Source organism: Nestor notabilis, unplaced genomic scaffold (assembly GCF_000696875.1).
Source record: "Nestor notabilis isolate BGI_N333 unplaced genomic scaffold, ASM69687v1 scaffold1972, whole genome shotgun sequence".
In the NCBI taxonomy this organism is placed as follows: Eukaryota; Metazoa; Chordata; class Aves; order Psittaciformes; family Psittacidae; genus Nestor; species Nestor notabilis.
This window is the reverse complement of record NW_009917683.1, coordinates 34,131-40,583: the sequence shown is the minus strand read 5'-3', so window position 1 is coordinate 40,583 and position 6,453 is coordinate 34,131. Positions and strand designations below refer to the sequence as shown.

At 40.9% G+C, this 6,453-nt stretch overlaps 1 protein-coding gene across 1 annotated transcript in view; it reads left to right on the top strand.

Annotated features, from left to right (window-relative positions):
* Window positions 1-6,453, top strand: part of PIK3C2G (phosphatidylinositol-4-phosphate 3-kinase, catalytic subunit type 2 gamma) — a gene marked incomplete at its 5' end in the record, with an annotated part of 90,253 nt that overhangs the window by 52,447 nt on the left and 31,353 nt on the right.

Sequence of the window (6,453 nt, the reverse complement as noted above, 5' to 3'; positions counted from 1 at the left end):
TAGGGGGAACTGGGTTGACTGAATCTGTTATTTTCTGGATTCAAATTTTGTTGCTTTGTTCATAAAGATCTTTGAGAGAAGGTTAGCAAATAATGGCAACTAGTCCCTTGGCTTCTGCAGAAATGCTGCGTTTCGCAAGCTTAACCAGCATATTTTATAATATAAAGTCTACAATAATTTTTTGTTGTTTAAGGGAGACCATTGTGTTAGACATCTGTTCTAAATTATAAGAAAAGAATCAGAAAAACAAAAGCAAATGTATCACATGGCCTTTTAAAGCAAAATTTCACTTTAAGCAGAGGTACTTTCTGTTCAAGGGTAACGCTTTGAAAAATGAGTCTGTAAAAGCAACTCTGTTATAGGAGAAGCAGCATGTGAAACTGACTGCAGGTTTCTTATGTGAGAAGTGTGAAGAGCCAAAAGTGGACAGGTGCTGCAAGCTACCAAACAGCTGCTGAACATACATCCTGGAGCGTTACTTGGTTAGAAAGATTCAGATAAAATATTGTACTGCACTTCACTCTGCCTATTCAAGAAATGTAAACATTCATTCTCTTCTTGTTCTAGAACAGAAGGAAAGAAAAGATCAGCAGATGAGGCAGAGTTCTGCCAGCCCTGTTGTACCTCTGCCTTTCTGCTGGCTTTGTGCTTGCTTGAAGGAAGGGGAGTTCAGTCTTGGTCCTTCCAGTCAGGTGGATGGCCTCGCACAGTGTTTCTGAAAAACTATGGAAAATGCTCAGTACTGCAGTCACTTGGGAGTACCACTGTATCCCTTACATCTTTGTTGTACATTAACTGTTCTGCCTAATTGACCTTGCTTGCCATTCTCCCCTGCAGAATGTGTGTTGTTTCAGAATGTTAGGCATTCTGTGCTTCTCAGTTGTTTGTTTGTTTTTACGTCAGTTGTTTTGTTGATTGCCATGCTCCAATAGGTCTGCACAGAACGCTGCTGTTGTTGTTTGTGTTTTCCTTTCTGACTTGTAGTAATATGTCTCACCTTTCTAGAATTTCGGGTTAGTTTAAAAAGGGAGATATTGTCCTGTATCTATTTTTTTTTTAGAGAAGTTGACAGAGATAGCCTGTTGTTACTCTTGAGTAACAAAGGAACATGTGGTCAGAGCTACTTTATGGCTTTCCAGCAAGGTTAATGAAATTAAATTTTGCTGTCCAGTCAAGGCTTATCTCGCCAAGGCTGTGAAGGCGATTGGGAACAAAGATTACATTGCAACAAGTGCAAATGCTTCTTTCTGTTCTTGGAAGCAATAGGTGCCATCCTACAGGCACGTTCCTAGAAGCTTCAGCAAGTTCAGTCATCCATCCTAGGCCCTGGCAAAGAGATCAGAAAAGCCACAGTCATATTTGCCGTCTTGGCGCTCTGCTGCCTTAGAGTTTGAAGAGGCCGTGCCCGAGCAGACCAGCTAGCAAGCAAAAAAGATCAGTTCTGCAGACTTGGCTGTGCTCTGCAGGGGAGTAAGGGAAGTTGTGGGTGTAAGGAATGAAGGACAACAGGTACTTTGTTAGTATGGAGATTGTTGTTAGGGGATGGAGGACAACTATGAACTTGTTGGAATTCACAGTGTCTGTGCAGTACTTGTGTTGGCATCTCTATCAAAGGAACTATTCCCATTATCACTGTCAGGGAAATAAAAGCCTTGTCCAGTGTAATCTTAGGGAGATAAAAGAAAAAACTAAAAAAGTTTTACTTGCAACTGAGGAATTAATAGCAGTTGCTCACTCATCCTTATGGCCCATCACAGGCTAGATGGAGGTATTATAATCTTCAGCTGTATATTTTGGTTATCTCTCTCATCCTTGTGTCTGTGGGACCTAAGAAGCTACAAAGCCCAAATGCAACCCCACTGGCACACCACCCCTGTTACTTATTCTCCTGTTAAAGAATGCAAACAGTAAAATGTTTTCTTCAAGGAGTCAAAAATTAAACTGGTCATATGCCTCAGGTGTGTGCCATAACTCCATGGCACAGTAAAGCACAAAGGACAGTGTAGAAGTGTTGCAGGATGTCTAATTAAAATCAAAGACAGATGGCAACCTCAGACATGGAAGCTGTGCAGCAGTAGTGTGTTCGTGTGCTAATCTTCAGTATGAAGGGCTGTGGAGAGTAATATTAAAACAATTATTGTTATAGCAAGCAGCAGTATTGTACTAATGTTCTATTCTTCTGTGAGTCCTCTTGCCACCTGCTTAGTGAAATAGAAAACAAGCATGAAATATAACAAGAAAGCATATTGACTTGGTCAAGTTTACCAAAGATTGACCAGTGACAGTAAGTACTTCTGCGCTCACCTTAAAACCGTAAGGCACCTTATTTTCATTTGAATTCTCTGAATTCAAATCACCTTGAGCAGAGTATACAGTGTGTGCTGGTAGCCACAGCTTTTGTCTAATCAATACCAGGCATCACTTGGAAATGCGTTAACTATGGTCACCACTTTGACATCACATGTAAATAGTCCCGTCAAACTGTGCCTTGCTCTTTCATAGCAGGTGGGATTAAACCTACAATAAGATACTGGAGAGCTTGGCCTTTTTTGGGGTTTCTTTTGCTACAGTGTGGTTTAACAGGCTACCTGCAAGCTAATCTGTCCTGTCAGACCTGTCCTCTAGACCACCCTGCTCCCTTTTCCGAAGGAGACAAGGAACAGATGTTCAAACAGCAGAGTTGTCTGAGCAGCCTCACTCCTTCACTTGCCTGCCAAATCCAATGCAGAGAGCAGACTGTGTCTGCAGTGAGGCCTTTAAGAGCATCAGCTTCCTTCTCTCCCCACACCACAGGAGAATGAGGCCAGTTCACCTGTTTTGATACCAAGATCCATCTAATCTCATTCCTTTCCTTCCTTTTTTATTTCCCCTCACTTTTTTCTTTTTTTTTTTTTTTAAAAAATCCCTCTTCTCCACAGCTGCTGTTTTTAGCCCTGTTTCTGCTTCTCTGATAAGGCATCCAACTCAGCCTGATACAATCCTACCTTCCCTCTGCCCTCTAACAAAAATCTTTCCACACTTACGTTTCTATACCCAGGAAAACACATACACACACTTCTGCAGCTCAGAGTGCCAGAAAAGGGGGCTGGAGCCCACCTTGAAGGCGTGAAGTGGGTGCATGCAGAAAGGAAGAGAATGAGGTGCCTGCAGAAGTTGGGGACATCTTTCAGGGTGCCTCAGCATCTCACTTGGACCCTCAGACTACTGCTAAGCAGAGGCAGTCTGGTTTGCTTCATTGCTAAAATTCAGGTCAGCATCCTTTCTATTTCCAGCCTTGTTGTGCTATTTTGCAAAAGTGACTTTGGAATAGTGTCTAAATTCCCCTGGTTTTGCTGTTTGTCCCAGATCAGAGAACCCTGAAGAGTGAGGAAGTCTCCCTGTTGTTAGAAGCAAGATTCTCTGTCTAGGCCTGGCATAAAGCCAAGCTTTTCTGTTGAGTTCTGTCTTACAGAATCCTGTGAAAATTGTCAGGAAAAAAGCCGCAAAACCCTTCACATACTTCCTTACTGGCAGCCATGAGTTTTAAATCATTCCAGTTTTGTCTTTCCCTGTCACAGTGAGGCATCCTGTTCTGACTTGAAAATTTCATTAGTGTCTTGAGCATTTCTCCATCCTGCAACCTCAGAAGTTGCAGACTTTCTTATCTCCGCTGAGTTCTCGCAATGGCAGGGTGAAGATGTGTGTGCAGGGAAACTGGGAAGACAGAATTACAACAGCATATTTGTTCAGTTGTTGAATAAACATTTCAGCAAAGCCTACAATGAGTCATCACATTAAAAGCTGTCATTTGTATCCTCGTAGGGACTGCTTTTATAAAATGAATGTGGAAGTCGGACCCGGTTAATCCAAATCATTTTTCAAATTAAGGTCCACTGGCTTTTGAAAGCTTACCTACCCCAGCGGGCAGGCAGAAGGAAGCTGTACTGCAGCCACTAGACACATTCTGAGTGTAAAGCCCTCATGGGGCTGCTGGGGAAGCACATGCACTGTCAAAAGCTGCCACGTGGGTTCAGATTGTGGAGCGTGTGCTGGGCTGCAGCTGGCGTGGAAATGGATTTTACCAGCGAGATCATAACTGACTCTACTTTCCCTGCGGATTGGGCTCATGAGAGAAGCACATGAGAGAGGATCCAGACTCTATATGTCCTCTGTCCTTATGTACAAATTATGCATAAACTCTCTGAATCTGGCCCATAATCCCTTCTCAGGTTGAAAAGAAATCTTTATATTGTATATGTACATAAGCTTATTTTCTGTGAGCACTCAGCCATAAGAATGATCAAAAAATATATCTTCTAAGTAAATCTGCCTTATGCAGGGAGTAGCTCTGTTTAAAATAGGAAAACATTTTGGTTTTACTATTTTGCTTCCTGTATGTGAAAACTTAAGCCTTTCATTTTAGGAAAATAAAAAGTTGGTTTAATGTTCTGTATATCTGAAAGGATTAAAGGGACATGAAAAGGATTTTCTGGATTCTAAATCTGTACTGTTAAAAATGGAGTAAGAGAATGCTCAGAAGATGATTCCAATGCAAACCTAAGTGCAGACAGAAGATTCTGCACCAGCATAACCTGGCCAGTTCAAAATAGGTATCACGATGATGCCGTCTTTTCTTAGGTGCGCATGTTTTTGCAGGGAAGAAGTGACAAATTCATTCTGCCTGTGCTCCAAGAGAAATGCAAGCTGTTTAGCTGGCCTGAGACTGAGCTATGCTCTGCTTTGGTAGACTAAAATTCCTGCCCATGTGACAGTCTGGATTGTGCCAGTAATGTTTTTGTTCAAAAAATAATCACTAAGCCTGTTCTTGACTTGCTGTACTGCTAAAGTGAACAGAGTATGGTTTAGTTCTAAATCACCTTGTTTGCCTACAACTGAGTCAAAAGGCCACTGCAGAGTGCGATTCAGTACCCTAAACATAGGCTATTTTAGGCAGCATAGGGCATCTGAGACATCTGCATGGGGGTAGCACACACAGGAGATATTGTCTCTAGTGGACCCATGCCCTTCCAAGGCAAAAGCCAAATAGGATTTCCTGGGATATCTAAAATGGCACAAGGTATCTAATTTTAAGCAAATTAATCCCATCCTGTGGAATCTTGGACTTACTCTGCTTGAAATCTGGAAGAATTAGTCTATCCACCTCCATATACACATATTCTCTCAGCCTTCTTCAGTTTGGGGAGGGTTGAGGATAAGAATACAGCTGCCTCCATATGCTGGGGTTTGCCTTCCACCAGGCACTGCAATGACAATTTGTATTTCCTTCAGATCCAAAAAGTAATTGTTTGTTTTTGCTAGCCTACAGGAAAAAAAAAAGTCATTTTTGTTAGTCTCCTCCAGAGAGTGGTGATGATAAACTTCTCATATCTCTTCCCTTTCATGTCTAGGCATTTCTGATAGAAACACCACACATTCTTTTAAGATTTTCACTACTTACAAACCCTTAGATGTTCAGAGGTTCTGTGTAAGTGGAAAGGCTTTTCAGAAGCCAGTAGGTGATATTATTCTTCATTGAATTATGTAGGAAAAGAGGACCTAGAAGGAACATTGCTATATAAAAGATGACAAGAATCCCTCATCACCAAAAGATGCATGGATTGTGGTAGCAATATGGTAATGCCTTATGTATGATTTGAAGGAGTGGAAGTGCTTATAGGAATTATTATTTTATACCTTAAATATCAGTGCTTGAGATGTCTCTTATTCTTGCTTTTTTACCTGACATATTCATATATGATGTGACTTTAAAGTCAACAGTTTCTCTGATTTCTGTCCTGTGAAAACTAGCAGTATTTGTTAGGTTTGAGGAACCTCTTCGGGTAAGGGAAACTGCATTAAAATTCAGAAGTATAAGGAATTTGAGGTTTGAGATGTACTTAAGGATGAAGTCATGGGGAGGAAAGTTTGGACAAAAGCAAAGAGCAGTTCATCAGTCCTTCAGGCAAAAGAAAATCCCAGGCAATGGGCAGGATATTGGTAGTAATATAAAGCTGGTGATTACACCTACACTTATAAAATAAACCAAATGTGTACAAAACCTCTGGCCCACATACGGAAAATATTTCCCAGTGATCAGTTTAATTAACTAAAAAAACCTCCCAAAGCTGAACAGTTTTCCTGGCGCAAATGAATGTGTAATTAGAGAAGACTGCAAAACCAAGAAAAGTATCTTTCCGACTTTTATTTCCGACTTTTATGTTAGTAATAACTCCAGTTCTAAAGCTTTTACAAACTGCAGTAGAACTGAGCAGAGTTTTTGCTTTAGACTAACACTTACCAGTAAAGAAAGGAATAAAGTGGGCTCATTTCACTCTCTTTAGAACTATAGCCAATTTCAGAAATGTCTCCTCAACTTAAAATAGAAGAAGTTTCTAGAACTGATGATGTCTGAGTCTAAAATAGTCTTTAAATGCACCTCCTAGCTGAAAGATGTGCTTGGTTATATAAGTGTAC